The 19,500-nt window shown below is 34.7% G+C and overlaps 1 non-coding gene across 1 annotated transcript; it reads left to right on the top strand.

Annotated features, from left to right (window-relative positions):
* The first annotated feature begins 12,901 nt into the window (after positions 1-12,901).
* Positions 12,902-12,974, top strand: TRNAM-CAU (transfer RNA methionine (anticodon CAU)). Its single transcript has one exon. It is a non-coding gene; the product is annotated as a tRNA-Met (tRNA).
* Positions 12,975-19,500: the final 6,526 nt, after the last annotated feature.

The raw sequence follows: 19,500 nt of genomic DNA, 5'->3' as shown, positions 1-19,500 counted from the left end.
ACTTAAAGAAAATCTATACTATTAAATTCCGTGTGCGTTTGTCGGTTTGTTTGTGACAACATCTCTTCCGGAACGGCGGGGAGTTAAGTTCCGAGAAAGGCACCCCCCCCCCAGATTGCGAAAAATCGTGGCAAACAATTTCGACTTTTCTCATCTTCGAACGACTTTAAACCAACCGAGATATTAATTAAAAGCTCTGAAGACGCTAAATTTCGCCTTCATTTATCCGAGTGTTAACATCTCGGGCGCTAAATATCAAAATCTGCTTTATTTCGAAAAGTGTTGCCACTGCTCACTTTCACATTGTAGGGTTTGTTAATAAAAAATGTATAAGTATTACAAAATATGAAATAAAAATAGCATTGTCAAACATTTTATCTCCAGTGGCGTGAAAGTGGGTAGCGGAAATTCTAAAGATATGCTCTTTTTAAATATTTTGTGATATTGTTATTGAATTGAACTTTATGTTGTAAGTGCGCAGAACATAATATTCAATAAATAAGGTTAAAACACAAAAAATGTTAAAAAAAGTCATGCCTTCATCGGGATTCGAACACGGGCACGTGTCTTCGGGATTCGAACTCATACTATGCAAACAACCTGGCAGGAGTACGAATGGTACTCTTCCTTTCTACGGGTTCATGGATTTGAAGTAATTGATGATAATATTTGATGAATAATCAAAACATAATTTTTCTCCAGTAAGCGCTAATACACAGGACAGTTTCAAAGACACGTTTACACTCGTAGAAAATCTCCGACAAACACGCTGAAACAATCAGCAACACAGCCTTCAGGCTATAACGGTGAACGCAGCTTCACGGCAAAGCACTGAAATACAGCTCACGAATCCGTCGATCGCTTTCAGGCTAATTTATGAACTCAAAACACTTCTTTCTCCCCGTGCAGGAAGGGCAGATACAGCTTTAACTTACCTTCAAGAATATTCCCGAGAAAACCTCTAAAAATCGGTGCTAGAATATTCTTGCTTCTCTGTGACATATCGACGATTTTGTAGCCAAATATCGTCAAATGGACGATTTCGAGCCAAATCGGACAACCCTGCAGTTCACTGCCACTTTCTGGTAACCCTAAAACCCGCCGTTGACCGGAGCTTCTCAGGCAGCAGACTTCTTTCTCTGTTCCGCTGGAGAAGCTTTGCGGAAAAGCTATTGTTACTACTCTTAACCAAATATTGCAAATGTGTATTATTGTAATAGACCTACTGTTTGGCGGATAATTACTACATTTTGTGTTTCTATTTTAAAGTCCAGGTATTTATAATGTCATAATTCTATAATCTTACTGTGATCAACTATGTAATTGTATGTTAACCTATGTAAAGTTTCTGCCCTTGTTTGGCACTGTATTTTTTATTCCTGGCAACAATATAATACTGGACCCGGCATTTTGGCTTAGAGTATTCCTCGGGAACACTTTGGTCGGCTGGACTGCTACCCGGATGAATAAGGTGCTGGGTCTGGGCGTCTGGTGCGAGTCTCATGTGTAGCCTCTTCTGGCCTTGCTCTGGATATTGGAGGATGTGGCGCTAAACCAATTAACCATAACGGTAAAAGGATGATGCCCACGTCTCCCGTTCCTAGTCCTATCTCACCGCTCAGCCGCTGAGTATTTCGGATCAGTACATTCGATTCCAGGATTCGAATATTGCCCGAATCGAACGTCCTATTCTTACTTTTAATAACCATTCTTATTTTGAGAATAAAATATCAGTTGGTATAAAGCATACTGTTACAAAATGCCCAGTTGCGGTGAGATAGCTTCCCCGCAAAAGGGAAATAGGGTCGCCTGAAAATGGGAACGAAATGCAGGGTTTCCAGATTTGGTACGAAATCGTCCATTTGGAGACAAAATTGGCGATACGTCATAGACTGAGCGAGACGATTCTATAACGAATTCTTACCGATTTGTCGCAGAATGTTCTCGAAGGCAGGTCGAAAGCTATATAAACCCTGCCCTGCGAGCTTTGTCCAGTAGTAGTGCTTTGGTTCCGAAGATAGCTCAAGAGCGATCGACCGAGTCGGGAGCTGTACTTTAGTGCTTTGCCGTGAACCTGTTTTCACCGTTATAGCCTGGTAGCCTGAAGGCTATGTTGCTAATTGTTTCAGCTTGTTTATCGTAGTTTTTCGATGGTTGTAAACGTGTCTTTGGCACTCTCCTGTGACATACCGTCGAATAAATTGTGTTTTGCTTCTTCATCAAGTGTTGTGATCAATCACTCCAAATCCACGACCTCGTAGAAAGTAACAATACAAATTTCAGAAATAAAATTTTCAGCAACATTGATTAATTCTCTTTCTGCACCTTATATACTTTTGCTCCTAGTAAGGCAAACAAAACACTTAACTCTGTTCGGAGCACTGTAGGAGGGAGCTGAAGTCTCGCGATCTGTACTTAGAGGGTTGGTGCTCAATGACTATAATTTCAACATTTTCAGATGGTAATGCTAATTATTATTCTCGTTATAAATGATCGTGGGCGTGAAATCGGACTTAACGGTCCCATTCAGGCTAATAGTTCATTTCTCTTCCATTCATCATATCTAAGCGTCTGACAGTATGTATCATTAAACATACTTGGTCTCAATCTAAATTATAGAGCACCTTCCATTTAAAGTCTCAAGATGGGCGGATACTGAGAAGCGACAAAGTGTCAAAAAGGACATTTTGTTTGGTTTTCTTTTTTTTTTCTTTTGCAATAGCCGAGAATGAGGTAGTATTAGCAAAGCCAATTAAATGGATTTTGCATTAATAACTTGGCACAGCTTCACTAGGCGAGGCTTAAAAGTGATTTTACGTGTTCACAACAAAATATGAAATATATTATGCAAGTGAAAAGTCCGAAAATTAAATGTAACAGATGTTATTTAATACATATATTTCTTAAGATTAAATAGATATGTAATTTCGACTTATATTTGTGATATTTTATTATGAAGAGAGCATATTATTAAATAATTTTGGAGTATTTCATAGAATCCAAAGTAAAATTATTATATTACTAGCGAAAGTACCCGATGTCAGTTAAATTAGACTGAGAATAATGCATCTAACAACAGAGAGAACAATACCGCAGTCATCCTTCTGTAACAACGATGCAAACAATGATTAATGATTTTCGTCTTTCTAATCAAATGGTCGTAAAAGCTCAAGTTCATTTAATATTTCACCAATATTCAATTTTAGCCGATTAAATGTGGCAAAAAAATTAATCATACTTGATCAGAAATTAATAACGCGAACAAACATACACACAGACATTCTTTATTATATGTATAGATTTTGTAAAACTGATAGGTTTCTGATTAATAAATTGAACAAAGATTGGAAAGCAAGCAGTGGCAACACTTTTCGAAATAAAGCAGATTTTTGTCTCCAACGTTCGAGACTGTTTCCACTTAGAAAAATGAGGACGAAAATTAGCGTTTTCGGAGTTTTTAATTAGTATTTCGGCTGATTAAAGTCGTGCAAATATGGGAATAGTCGAAATAGCTTCCCACGAATTTTTGGAATCGGGAATAATGTATTTAACGTTTGGCAATGCTATTTTTATTTCATCGTAAAACTTAAAAAATTTTTATTAATAAACTCTAGGATTTGAAAGAGACCTATGGTTTGAAGTTTTGAAACTAAAACAGATTTTCATCTCCAGTTTGCGTAATTGTTGCCACTGGGAAAAATAAGGGCGAAAATTATCGTTTTTCTGACTATTAATGTCTCTGATTTTAGCTACTTTTTTGAAAAAAGGGATGGTTGAACTTTTCCAGGACCCAGAAAAGATTTGTAGAAATTTTAGTGACGATAGCTATAGTAGTGGCTAATTAGAGGACAACCAAACACACAGACATTCTTCTTTATATATATAGATTTACGTCTATTGAATTTTATAGTAATAATTATGATATTTGCTAGACAGTTTAACAGGAATGTATTAATGCAATTAGTGTTTTTTTAACGACAACTCGCTATAGCGAACTTTTCGTTAAGAGACTGGGATAAAACATCCTCGCCTGATTACCCCATTTTTCAAATTTTGCTTACATATGCTGTTCGAAAAGAAAAGAAGAAAATTCAAGATAAATTTATATTTGAAGTTTAATTTGAGCAATGCATTGCATGAAGATGACTATTAAATATATTTTTACAATTTAAAATATAAAAAATCAATTGAATTTTTTTAAATATGAATTAAGCAAATCAATAAAAATAATTTTTCTTCCACATCATGGCAGGTACGTTACTCTGAGATTATGTTACCCCCAGTTAGCTTGTAAATCTGCCTAAAAAGGGACAGTACATATTCAGTGACATAGATAAACTATTTTAATTGATTGGCTAAAGATAAAAAATTCTGCAATTAATTTTTAACATAAATTTAACACACTAATAGTTCATATTTAAAATAATTAAGCTTCTTTATTTAAAAAATAAGTTAGGTTACTAACAAAGAGGCTGAATAACATAAAACTTCAAACGGCCAGGGATTTTTGTCTACGATCACATTACGAAACGCTACCGTCGTTTTCTCACATTGCGAGAAACATACATTCATGCATGATCTTCACCATTTACCTTCCTTATATTAATATATTACAGGGCGATAATATTTGGTGGCAACAATCCGAAAAGAGATATGACGCATTTGAAATATTTCTCCTCAAAATGCCGTTTCGATACTAATATCTCATTCAGGACTAATGTACACTTCGAAACAAAAGTACAATTCTATGTCTCCTATTCTACTGGGCCAGTTGACGAAATTCAAACTCCGTTTTTTATGTCTCGAAAGCGTGCCCTATAATATATATTAGAGTTATATATAGCATCATTTTGACATAGGCATTTTGACACAAAACTGGACTTTTTCTGAAAAGACATTCCGTTTCTTTTTTTCATGTTTCGATTCTACAACTCAAATTATGCCTAAATATTAAATTTTGTAAAATTCGGTTCGAAAATAACGGAAAAATTCAAAAATTTATCTAGGAGTATTTTTTTTTTTCAGTTTTCACGAAGAATAATTTACTTGACGAAGAATAATTTACATAAACTTGGCGAACTTCTTAATTTATGGCAACCCATTTTCCTTTTCTATTTTTTACAGTAGAAAAGCGGAAAGAAAAGTCATCGCTCACACTTTCAAATAATTGTAACAAAGTGCGTATTATCTTTTGGCATTATTATCGCTCAAAAAAAAAAAAAAAAAAGATGTCAAGTTTCAAAACGCTCTAATATATAAATTCCTGTATATCTTAGAAAATGGTGAATAAAAACTTCCAATTTTTTGCAGATGTGCCTTGAAATACATCTATTTTAAGACGATGTTAAAACTTTTGTAAGTTATAATACAATATTTTCCTCGAAAAATTTATAAAAATGTTTGAAAACACAAATTTAAAAAATAAATCATAAAAATGCGCGATTTATATTTGGATTAAGCCTAAGTTTCAAATTCTAGAAGAAGGAATCAAGTAAGTTAAGTAAAATTAATAAAAAAAGAGATATTAATAAATACATATAAAATTCAATTAACACTGAGGAGCTAAAATTTTGAGAACTAATTTAAGAACCACTCTTGCGATTTTTACATAAACTTGGCATTTTCACATAATTTGAGTGCTAGAATCGAAATATGAAGAAAAAAAAAAGGTGGCATGTCATTTCAGAAAAAGTCCGATTTTGTGTCAAAGTGTCAAAATACCTATATTAGAACAACGCTGTATATAAATCTAATACATATCCTAAGTCACGTTTTCGAGACATGAAAAACGCAATTTGAATTTTGTCAATTAGCCCAGGAGAACGGGAGGCAGAGAACTGTTCCATTTTTTTTTTCGCAGTGCACCTTTTGAGTATAAATATTTTTCCCGGTTGCGGTAATATATTACAGAATGTAACATAAAAGTAATTAGCACAGTTACATATGTATAATCTCTACTGTCCTGTAGAAAGGTATGTGTATCTGAAAACATTACTGTTGCTGAAAGTTCAGTATATAATGCGTTATCAAGTTATCAGTCAATATAAGGAGCTATTACCACTTCAATTTAAATGGTCAATTTAAAATAAAACATTATAAGCGAGGGAACAAAGCCAAAGAATTTTAGTTCAGACGAATCAGAAGCGTCGTGGTGTTTTCTTTAATTTAGCATTGCTTGTGGCACGTGTTGTAACCTCACCATCTTTCATTAAAGCAAAGCGAATCTGGGAGAAAACATTAAATATTTAGAATCGCGTGTCCCCGTAGGATGGATGTTTATTGCTAGCCTCGGTAAACACGTTCAGCCTTGCACAAATTTGTTGGTGTTCCTAAAAAGAACAAGGGAATAAAAACAGGTGAAGTTAATAAAATATGTTTACAGTTACCTTCTTGCCCCCAACGTGATGGGCAAAAGTTTCAGATTAATATTTAATTGTTCAACCGGGAAATACGAGATGAGTCATTTATCATTCAAATAAATTTGGTTTTAAATGTAATTAGAATGCTTATATAAGTTTGAAGGTAGAAGCACATTCTACAGATACAGTAAATCATCAATAGAAACATCCGCTTATCCTTTCCATTTTTTTCACATCACACTATGTAATGATACTACACCATTAATTATCCTTCAGGACAGGGAATTTTCAATTCTGCCAGTTACTGCCAGTCTTTCAAGAGAACGAATCTAAGCTCAAGGATAAGCAAACAGTCGATTCTCGAAGGTATTGATAATCTTTTCTAATCAGTTTTCAGTCTATAAATGTATACTGAATTTTGCATTTCAAATATGTGTATTAACCTAAGCGACATAAAACATTTTTTTTTTCTGAACAGCGATAAATATTTTGCCTTTTTTCTGCATTGCCCACTCCTAAGGCCGGAAGTGGTAGCCATTTTATTGTACAGGTACCTAATAGGTTGCCACCTTTACCTCCTATGAAGGAGACCTACAGTTACAACCATGCCCATCTCCGGAATTCGAACCCGGGCCCTTCGGTATCGTATTCGGCCCCCTAACCAGTATACCATCTGAGCGGAGCGACTTAAAACACATTTCGAATAACTTTTACCTTTAACTTTGCAACATACTTTAATAAAGTACACTAAATCTACTTTATGTATCTTCAGAGTCATTAGGTTATTATGCAGCCAAAGATATCGAAATGTGTCATGCTCTCGCATGGACTCGAATCCTGGATAGTACATAAATATATTGCGTGGGAGAGAATTTTATTGAATATTTGGCCCAAACGTCGTTAGCCCAGAAGGGCTATTAACTTTATTTTGGCATTTTGCTTTGAAAACTTTAAATGTCGGTTCACTTTTCAAACTGTTGACACTAAATATTACAGCCCTGTGTTATATTTAAAGATATTAAATAATGAAGCATTAAAACGACGGTACCTAGAGCCATCAAATTTTTAATAAAGTATGTTTGCACCGAATATTATCACCTGGAAACCAAAATTTGGAATTTGTTTTATTATTTATTTGATATTTTGTAAACCTTTAACGAATTTTTAATTAAGAAGCTCAACGATTTCAAAGCGAGCCATGGCAATATTGTACGAAAACAAAAAACATTTTAATCTCCAGCGCGCGAGACTGTGTATCGGAAATTCTAAAGATAGGCTCATTTTGAAATTATTTTGCGATATTGCTGTTGAACTGAATTTTATGGCTTAACTGCGAAAAACATGATATTTAATAAATAAAGGTAACCCACAAAACGTTACAAAAACGCCCCTTTGGGCGTAATGTAAAATCGGAAAGCTTTCAGATTTTGTTTTTTCATATATTCAAAAGAAATTCAAAGAGGGAATTTCAGTGTTGAAATGTGATAATATCGCAGAGGAAAGTATTCTAATAGCGCATTTATGATTAAAACGCAATTCTACAATTAATAATAGCATTCTTATAGTTAATATTATCAGTATTATTAATCCTTAAATATATTACAATATCATAAGCCCTTTCTAATACGATCACTAGAGATTCATATGATTTCTACTGAAATATTCGTTATACAAAACTACGCTACATTTGCGACATCATGCTGTTTCGCTAGAGCTTTAGTTAGACATCATGCTGTTTCGCTAGAGCTTTAGTTAGACATCATGCTGTTTCGCTAGATAATTGATTAGTAAGATTCTGAATAATTTTTACACAAATTTCTATTTTTTTTTCTGCTTATTCAAAATAACCGCCAAATTTTTTTTTTTTTTTTTTTTTTTTTTTTTTTTTTTTATGTTCTGAGTTCATTCATTGCTCTAATCGTCATAAAATGAAAGTTATATCTAACCAATTTCTTTAAAAATTGTATTTTTCTGTCTGATTCTTGGGAAATACTTTTTCTTAGCTAATTTTATGGATTCATATTTTCTTTAAATTTGATGCTTATTTTATTTTTGCTTTATCTTACATAATATTACACATTTCTTATTACAATCTTGACTCGTTTGATGTTTTAGGAGTTTCTCTAATAACAGGATTATTCACGCTGATGAGATTTTGTTTTGTTATTAAAATACGCTATTATTATTTTGCAATATATATAGAAAATGTCAAATTATATTTTCTAGCTTGCAATACAATAAAAAAGTTAATTTTTCATTCAATGAACATAAAAGCGTTGGTGTTTATTTATGAAGATATGCTGAGAAGATGTTAAATTTTTTAAAAAGTGACAGTATCCATAATTTATATGATTTAATGAAAAAACTGATATTTAATTATAGAACTTATTCAAGCTATTTTATTTTAATTTTATTGATTTTAATAATGTAATAAAAGTACTAAAGTTGCAAAAAAACAAGGTATTGGAGCAAGAATCTTAAATTGAAATTCAATAAATTGCCTTTTAGTAAGACAGTTTAATCGAATCATCTTAACAAATTAAAAACAAAAAAGTTGATGTGAACACCACATCATTTCCTAGTACGGCCTAGTAAATTATATACATTTTTGCTGCATTCCATTTATTTAACTTATTTCCTCCAATTTCATTAGAGTGAATCCAGTTCATATTTCTTATTCAATTAATCCTGTTCTCATTTCGCGGCACGGCACTAATGCATAAAAACACGAAATATCTTCATTAAAAATTGAAGAACATAGATAAATATGTTATGAAAAATACAGACAAACAAATACAATTAAAACAATTAAAAACAAATTTTACAATTAAACTTCCAGTTTCTGAGCAAAAACAAGCAATTCCGCCAGCAGGCGAAAAGGCAGATTTTTTGGTGCACAAATCTAAAAGTTTACTTTGGTCCCACTCGGCAAAACGACACCGAAGGTGCAGAAGGACTTAATTCAGTATTCTGTTCAAATGCAAACAAATTTCAAAAGTAAATAAATATGGCTGCTCTGTTAGGCTTAGTGGCACTTAAACAACTTTTAAATTGTTTATAATTCTACAACTATTGCATGCAGATTAACTCAAAGCATAAAAAACTTAACCTGAACATAAGAACAATATAGTTCAATCACTTTCACAGTAAAAAATGCTCAATTGGCCAGCATAAAAGAATAAAAAAAACTGAGCTCACTAAGCCGAGTGACAGAATGCGTATATATATATATATATATGTAATGATATTTTTAAATCAATTGATTAAATTAAATTCTATTAATATTCCTTAATAATGTGTTGGCGATTCTCTACCTAAATTGCATCCCCGTTCCTAAATTTTGGCGAAATCCTTTCTTTAGTATAAAATATATTAACCTGTTGGCGCCCGCCAAATCGCCAAACTCCTAAATCTGTCATATTACATAAAGTCCTTAAGAACACTCCTGATGAGAAGATAGCGTCACCTCGTGATTTCAATTAATATCGCTGATTGGGTGAGCCTCGTGACGCACACATATGTATAAATTGGGCTTCTGCTCAAGGTACGAGGAGAACGCTTGTGAGATGGATGCTAAAATAAACCTACCACTTTATATTCCAAAATTTGTCTCAATCCTGTTGCCCCGGCTGCACAAAACAAATAATGTATGAGAAATTACATTTCATATATATATATATATATATTTGGTGCCGCTAATTGCAACCAAAAAAAAAAAAAAAAGAAAAGAAAAGAAAAGAAAAGTGCACAACTACATGTTATAACAGTTCTATATACAAAATTTCAACGTTCTGAGGCTACTCGTTTTGAGTTACGCGAGATACATTCATATGTACGTCAGGGAAAAAGATCTCTTCTGAAATGATTTTAAATTCCTTTTTTAATTCGTTTGGGGAAAACGAATCCTTTACTCTGTCCTTACGTACAGATGTCATGCAAAAGCATCGTTAAATTACATTCGATAGCGGTGAAAATGGAAATTTTCGTCCAAATATTATACCCGAAATTTTTCGCGGTTACAATACTTCTTTTACTTTGTACAAGGATGTAAAAACATTCTGTTTTTAATATTTGTTAAGATGATTATAGAAGCTTGCTTGTTGCTTGAAAGTTATACATCTTCAAATACATTCATCTTCGAAATCATGTCACTTCTCTTCACACGGGCTCATATCACCCGAAAAACTGAAGAAACACAACTAATCCATAAATATTTTCACAGTGCTCCTACGCCTTTATTTAAACAAAAGCGAAAATTCAATTATTTCGGTTAGAGGGGGGAATCACCTTCTTTAACTACTCGCCAAATAATTAAATTGGCTCAAACCTCAATACCTAACGAAAAAATTAAATTATATATATATATATATATATATATATATATATATATATATATATAGGGGAGAGAGGAAAACAGAAAGAAACGTCTTAATATAAATATATAAGAAGATATACGAACTCTAGAAAAAATATCCGAAAAGGAAATAAAATAAAAACTGCAACTCTATCTTTGACATTTTGATACCAGAATCCAGAAAGAATCTTCCCAGAGAACTTGATTCGGTTAATAGAATATGCAAATCGTCTTTGGAGTCTATGTCATCAGCGATATTTAATTATTGTAGCGTGAAATGAGCAGCAAGTTAAAACGGCTGCCTTTAGAATTGTAAGCAGACGATCGGAAATTGAGATGTAACTGAAAATGGCGTTCGAGGTTTTCGGGTTTGAGACGATAATTCTCTACTTAGGGAAAAGACAATGTTTGCCGAATAAGAAACTTCAGAATGTCGATAAGTTTTAAACGAATGTGCCAAAACGTATTTGAAGATTAATGCTTCCAATTCTTCTAATCCCATTTGCTTGCTTAGGAAAGAATTCCCACTCTTATGCTAATCTGAATTTCTGACAACAATGCTCGATATTTTGCCTATACTACTATTGTCGAATTTTTGTAATACCGTTTAGTTCGCGCTGGCAACTCTATTAAAAGGTTTTCGAAAGTAATACAAATTAGATGAATAGGTTCTTGCTATAATAAACCGCGTTTCTAAGTATTCTAAAAAAATTAGAAAACATAATGTATTATCTTTATCTATTTGGGCGTTTGCCAGTACTTTTACCACCGATAATATTTCTAGAAATTTTGATTTATTTATGCTCGAAGTATAAAAACTAGTTATTAATATTTACATATTTGTAAATGTGCATAAAATAATCTAGTTTTATGGTTAGTCATTTTAGTAGGTTTAGAAAAGTATATTTCCTTTGGCACGCAATTTAGCATGCTTTTTGTTGTCATTTAGAATACTTTCCTCAGAGTGCTCAAATACACCACTGCCTTCCAAAAGTTACGGAACTGTATGTTTTTCAAAGTTCACAATTAGAAAAATGTCAGTAACGTTTAAATTCATAGTTCATATGCATGACATTAACGAAGTTTAATAAAATATATGCAAAAACAATAGCTACTACTTTTATTTTATAGAAAAGAATACTTATGTAAGAGTTGGAAAACAAATGAGAAAATTGTAATTTTTGTTCACGAGGGTTAATCTTCAGTTGTTATTACAGTTTCGTAGATAATATCCGGGAGAGTCTATCAATGTCAAGGAGAAGTCGTTTGCCCAATTCGTTGAGGTGGCAGGCGATCGGATGGAGGGAAATGGGGATATCAAAAGCTGATTCTGCTAGATGTCTGAATGTCTCTTGTGATGTGGTCCACCGACTATGGAATTAGTTTGAATACGAGGGTTCTGTGTCTAGGAGACATGTTCTAGGCAGATCTAGAGTTACAACCCCTACGGGACACCGCTATTTAACTCTTTCGGCTCGAAGGAAGAATAACATTATTGGGCCTCAGCTCATAGCAGATCAGTTATTGACAACAGGAATAACAATCTCAGCTACTACAGTGGCCTGCACAATACAGGACTGTATGCAAGACGACCAGTTGCTTGTGTCCCCTCGACCTGAAGACACAAAGGTGCCAGTTTATGTTGGACAACAGAACACGTCTGTTGGACCAGTCAACAATAAGCGCCTGTTCTCTTCCCAGACGAGTCCAGGTTCACACTTGAGAGTGATTCAGGTCGTCAGCTGACCTGGAGGGAACAACGCACCAGATATAACCAATCCCACATTGTGGATTGGCTGTATCTGGTAAGACACAGTTACAGAGGTGATGGAGTAATGGTTTTGGCTGGGATCTTTCTCGGTGGCCACACTGACCTGCATGTGTTCCATAGAGGAACTTTGAACGGTGTAAGATATCGAGACGAGATCCTTGACCAGTATGTCTGCCATATGCCGCCGCTATTCGTTATGGATTTCTTATGATGGACGACAATGCGCGACTGCATCGAGCTCGAACTGCTGAAGAATATTTTGAGGATCACGGATGCCTTGGGAGAGAGATTATTGTTTTAAGTCCTACTACAAGGTCATTAGATTCGCATGAACAAGGATTACTCCGTGTCTGGTCGTTGCTTCCCATTCCATTCGACAACTTAATTTATAAGGTATTTCTCCCGCCTTCTTTGCGTGCCTTCGTGGTGTAGTGGTCAGCACGCTCGACGCATATTCGAGAGGCTCGAGGTTCGAGTCTCGGTGAAGGCGTTGCTCATTTTTCATGGCTGCTGCTTCCAAATATCCTAATGTCTCTACAAATGAACAGCATGGAACGTCGCTGCCACCAATATATTCGAACTAGGAATGGACACATTTCTTATTAGAACCTATTTTTGCAATATTACCACTTCATTGTTTCTTCAAAAACTGTGATATACTGGGTCTCAAAGACTGTATTTCTCTGCTAAGAGTGATTTTTTTTTTTTTTGTAATTCATGATTGTGTTGAGCTTTAGAAACATTCTATGTCGCATTCGTTAAAGAATTATTTAGTAAGCATGTCCTGTAAATTTCTTGTTTCTATGTTGCTTCATTCTCAAATTAGACACAAAAAATATGCTGTTCCTTAACTTTTGAGAGCAGTGTATATTACATTCGCTCTTGACAAACTGCATTTATACTACATTGGTAGCTACTTTGTCCATTTTACTCTTTGTTTTCATGAAATTCGTCTAGTAGTATGGCAAAACAAAAGGAATCTGATGTAGACACAGCATTACTTCCTTATATGGCTTATTAAATTTTACACATTTTTTCACTGCATTTCATTTAAACTTATTTCCTCGAATTTTATTATAGATATATTTCTCATTCAATTAATTCAGTTCTCACATCGGGGCAAAGCAGAAATACAGCAACTTACCTTACCTTATCTTAGTTATCTTCCAACGTATGAAATAGAGAAAAACATAAAAAACCAAATACATTTAAACCGATTTAAAAAAAAAACAATTTTTAAAATTAAAATTCGACCTTCTATGCAAAAAAAAAGCAATTTAATCAGTGGGAAAGAAATCTTTCCGGTGCACAAAACTCAAAGTTTACTTTTGGTCCCTTTTGGCTAAGGTGCAGATACATAAGGTCATTATTCTACTAAGAGTTTCAAATATAAGAAAATGGCGGTTTCGGTAGTGTTAGCTGCACCACTTACACTTTTAAGTTGTTGATAATTCTATAACTACTGCATGCAGATAAATTAAAGGCATAAAAAAACCACAACTAAGAACAACGTAATTCAATCGCTTTTACAGTAAAAAATGCACATTTTACCAACATATAAGAATAAAAAACTGACCTCACTAAGACGGATAACAAAATGTGGATATATATGTATGTATATATATAGTTAAAGCGGCTGATTGCAACCGAAAAGGGAGGTGCACAGCTACATGCTATAGTAGTCCAATACGCAAATTTTCAACTTTCTGAGGCTACTCGTTTTTGAGTTATGCGAGATTTATACATATGTACGTGCATACAGACGTCCAGAGCAAACTGTCCTCTGAATCCATTTTAAATCCACTTTGTAATCCGTTTGGAAAAAAGAGCCTTTTATTCTGGCAGTATTACAGCCTGTCACTCAAGGCACTTTTAAATAGAATTCGAGAGTGGTCCAAATGGATATTGTCACTCAAGGCACTTTTAAATAGAATTCGAGAGTGGTCCAAATGGATATTAAATACGATATCTGAAATTTTTCGCCGTTACAATACTTCCTTTAGTTCGTACAGGGAAATAAAAAAGAGCAGAGTATTTTGAATAGCAAAGGGATAGATACAAAGTGCGAAGGAATTTCATGGCCCACTGGAGGCTCAGATGTTTAAAAATGTAAAATGCTTGCGGTTAATTATATATTTCTAACTCTTGATGTGAATTAACATTTAACATACTGAAGTGGATTACTTTTATCAAAATTAGAATTATATATTTCTTTTATTCAATTGGACAAATATATAGTTATGAATATGTGACACTTCGCAGTATCAGATGGACACCTCTATAAGATAGACAGCCGTATGATTTTGGCTCTACGTAGATTTTTAAATTCCCTATCAAGGATATAAAGGCCTGTATTTTTGAATTCTTTGAATTCTGTGGGGAAAGACTATAAAGTTTTACGCTGATGAACCCAGTTATCTTATTAGTTAGTCTATACTTTCACTTCTACTTTCGTCAACTCCCATTAGAATACAAATTAGTTAAAATATAAATAACCGTAGAGATCTTCAGTTTGAAAAAGAGTTTTCGAAAGCTTTGGTGATATGTTACTCTGTCTACGTCTCTTTTAAATGATTTATCTTCTTTAGCTTCGGAAAGCCGCATTTGCTTTGTGAATGCTTAAAAGCCCGAGGCAGAGCTTACTTAGGTGCTGGTTAATTTGTATTTTACGTTTTAGTTTTATCCGAATATTCGTTCTGCAGTGTCCGCAAATAACAGTTCGCAGATTTGTGTACCGGATGTCGAAAAATTCATAATATAATAAAAAAATAATTAAATTAACATCGATAGATTCGTTTTAAAATACTTTTTTTTAATCATTTTAAATTCTAAATACAATTCTTGCGCTTACTTTTTTTTACCTAAGATACATAACATAGGGTAAATTTTACTACATTTAAAATTAATCATTTTAATTCCTGTACGGTTTTATTAAATTAAATATTTAACTCACGTAAACAGCTACCATAAATGAAACCAGCGGGGAAATGCTTGGTGTGACTCATCTGGCGGGCAGCAGCCAAAGCAAATTTTGTAAATTTTATGTATCCCTGAAAAGCAAATGTATGAAAACATCTCAGTGTGAAAGAAATTAGTTCATTCTTTCCAAGCAACACCCCTTCGGAGGGAGGTTGATGCAGAGAACTCTCTGAAACTACTGGCTAGGATCTGTACTTAGGCAATCTCGGCCACGGGGGTATGGCAAATAACGAACCTGGTGGTTCTAAAGTCCCCAAAATGATCATTTACTGGTCAGCTCGTGGATCTGGCAGGTCCTAGAGCTTACGGCTGTAGTAGCCGGGGGGGGGAGCTTCGCGAGTTTGCTAGGTAATGTCGCTAAGCGACGGAAACACCAAGCAATGGACGTACCAAATAAACGACCAGCTACGCCGTATGGCAAGTGGTGTCAGTCTTCTCCAAGAAGCGGGGACAGGGTTTGAACACCTGGGCCTGGTTCTGAGAGTGGATTGACCCCGTAGTGCCGGCACCTGTCTAGTGGAACGTGAAATTCACATAAAACTAGTTTCCAAGTAACAACCAGTTAGCAAATCTTTTTTTTTTTTTTTTTTTTATTGCCGAACCAAGAAACAAAACCATTTCACATTTCAGATTAATACCTATGACGTCATGATTTAAATTTAATGTAACATAACAACATTTTCTCAGTATTAATAAAAGAATTAACGTGGCAATAACATATCTTGTCAAGTATACTAACCTGAAACAAAAAACGTTTCCAACAACAACTATTTGTTTAAAATGCTGACATTTACGAATAATTTTCGTCACACAGAGCCATGCAGTTTCACGCTTTCTTCAATGTCAGAATATGACCTTACACAAGAGTAATATGTTTAATGTTCGGCAACGTTATTTTTATTTCATTTTTTATAAAACTCACAATTTTTTGATTAACAAACTCTACGATTTGAAAGCGAGCAGTGGCAACAATTTTCGAAATGAAGCGATTTTATCTCCAACGCGCCAGACTGCTGCTACTCGAAAAAATTGAGTGCGAAAATCAGAGTTTTTAATTAATATCTTGCTGATTAAAGTTGTAGAAAGTTAGGAAATGTCGAAATGGCTTCCCACGAATTTTTTGAATCGTGAATAATATTTTTAATGTTTGGCAGTGCTAGTTTTATTTCATATTTTGTAAAACTTTCAAATGTTTTTAACAACCTCTACGATTTGGTGTTAGCAAACAGTGGTAAGACTTCTCGGAAAAACGCAGATGTTTATCTCCAGCGTGCGCGTTGCCACTCGGAAAAATGAAGGCGAAAATTAACGTTTTCAGACTTTTTAATGAATCTTTTCGCTAATTTATGTCCTAAGAAGACGAGAATGGTCGAAATGGCTTCCAGCGAATATTTGGAATGAGGGGGGACCTCTCTCGAAACTCATATCACCTCTGTTCCGGAGAAGGCAATGCCACAAACGAATCAACAAGCAAACAAACAGTCAGGAAGACGAGCACAGGTTTTAATAGTATAATACGTATGCTACATGAAACATGCCTTCAAGGCACACGGAAGCTAACTTTTCCATATTCAGAGAAAACATATTTGATTACACAGAAATTTCATTTACTGATCTTATGCATCAGCCTGCCAGTATTTCGGGAGCCTATCAGTGACCGAGCGGTAAAGTAGTTGAACGCTGGTCGTTCAATCCGGCGTTCGAATCTTGGCAAACGCGCTAGCTGCATGGGCGTTTTCGTAATTTTCTCCATGCGTAACGCATATCGATCCTGTTTTCCTTAGAAAATCATTACGAAGACATCTCTCCTCTTAGGCAGAGAGCCATCGAGTGCTTTTGCCATAATTAAACAAACCTAAAAATGGTAATATTTTATTAGTATATCAATCAAGTTTTACAAAAGTGAATTTTAGCAAATTAATTTTTAAAGCTTTCACATTTTCACTGCTTTATTATCTTCAAAACTTAGATCTAGATCTATATAGATAAATACTAGCTAACATGGACGCTATCTTTCCGAAAAAATCGCAATATAGTATTACTTGCAAACCACTCGGTACTTGCTTTCTATAGCGGTCTTGGCCGGAAGACCCTTATGCAGATAGCCCTCGAGTGCTTTGCTGCAGTCAAATAAACCTCACCAAACTTACTAATATTTCACGTACATTTTTCTATAAACTTACAGGCGTCGTGAGTTTATAAGGTATTTTCTGCCTCCTCTCCGCCTGCTTTAGTGGTGTAGCAATAACACACTCGGCGCGTATTCGAGAGATCCAGGTTCGAGTCCCGGCGAGGACAGTGCTCATTTTTCATGTCTCTTGCTTCAGAAAATTCTAATGTCTCTACTGTGGAGCCCGAACGAAAAAAAAAAGGTGGTGGATGATGATTCTTCACCGCCAGGATTTGGCGATTGGGTCCCCTAATCCCCAGTCGCCCTTTCAAAGAGGGAGTAGATAAAATATTTTCTCCATCCTTTCTGTATGCTTTCGTGGTGAAATGGTAGCTCACTCGACGCGTATTTGATAGGTCCAGGTTCGAGTCCAGGCGAGGGCATTGGTCATTTTTCATGTTTCCTACTTTAAAAATCCTAATGACTCAATACGTTTATCACTGCCAGGTTAAATATAAACGATCTGTTTTCTACTTTCTATGATTTCTGTCAAACTTCGCATAAATGACTAATTTCCAGAGAATTCGCTCTTTTTACCATTCAGATATTTTTAATCTAAAATATTTCTAGAAAGAAGTCTTCAACCGAAATTATGTCTGAAATATAAAACATATTTCGCCAGTAAAAGGAACATTCAATCCATACTCGCTCTTCCGCAATATATGGAAAACCCCTCTCCTAAACGCATACAAATTCAGCTGGGAAGGACACAATTTGACTATCACATTGCACAAAACAGTACATTTACAAACACTTGGCAGTGAAGCGGAGTATAGCTCTTCGGTAATCCTGAGCTCACCTGATCCACAGGAAGAACAAGGGATCTGCAACATTAGAAAGAAGGAAACTCACGTCCTGCTTCGTTCCAAGTGAAGTGAAGAAGAAGAGGCGGAGGATAGGGTCCCAGGTGTCTGGAGGATTGCAAGGAGCTTTGCATTTCTAGAGTCCTCTCCACGAAGTTCAAGGTAGAGAATATTTCCTTGTGGTTAGCTGTATCAGAGTTGTTGAAGAATGTAAATTTTAATGGGAGGTTCTACCCAGAAATTTTATTTTTGTACTAAAATTTCAGAAAAAATAAAAACAATGAAAAAAACAAACAGGGAACACATTTGAGAGCAGCTATGCCTTGAGTCATAAATTCGGGAACTTATTTATTTCATACATACACTTATCGATGGATATTGGAAGCAAAGTAAGCTGTACTTAAATCAAACAACAGAATAAATAATAATAAGCCACAGATGTGGGCACAAAATACTGTCCGAAATGGCGCTGTGATTGAATTTATAAGGCGGTAATGTGAAAATTGCCATTGTAGAAAAAAGGAAATATTTGGGCGGTTTATCTGTTTTTTTTTAACTAATAGTTCACTTTAAGTTTGTTTACTTTCCTATTACTCTCTTTTCGCCCACTCTTTTCATACCAGAATGTAAATGATATAGCGAGAGTTTATTCAGATTGAGGTAGAAAGAAGTGCTATTTAAGCAAGAGAGGTAGGATTTGCAAGAGAGGTATAGGTATAGGTAACGGGGGGCACGGGCACTGTCCCTTTACCATAATGGTTAATCGGTATTGCACCGTGCCCACCACTGTCTAGAGCCAATGTGTAGGAGCCATATTTGCGCCCAGCACCAAAAGCCGAGGCACAACGCTCGGACCAACCAGAGGGCAGTCAAACTGACCAAAAGCGCCCTCCACACAACGCTCACCCAACCGTCCAGGCATTAGTACATATGATAGCAAATACTGAGATTCTCTGACGATTATAATACAATGTGCAATTGGTACATAATGAAATTGCAATTATAAATATACTGCATAATACAAGTCCAATAGTACAATATCGATGTAAAAAGTAAGATATAAT

The sequence above is a fragment of the Stegodyphus dumicola genome, chromosome 6 (genome assembly GCF_044657685.1).
Source record: "Stegodyphus dumicola isolate Sdum_Otavi_A_Nest chromosome 6, ASM4465768v1".
NCBI classification, from domain to species: Eukaryota; Metazoa; Arthropoda; class Arachnida; order Araneae; family Eresidae; genus Stegodyphus; species Stegodyphus dumicola.
The sequence above is the reverse complement of the archived record's forward strand: the minus strand, read 5'-3'. Positions and strand labels throughout refer to the sequence as shown.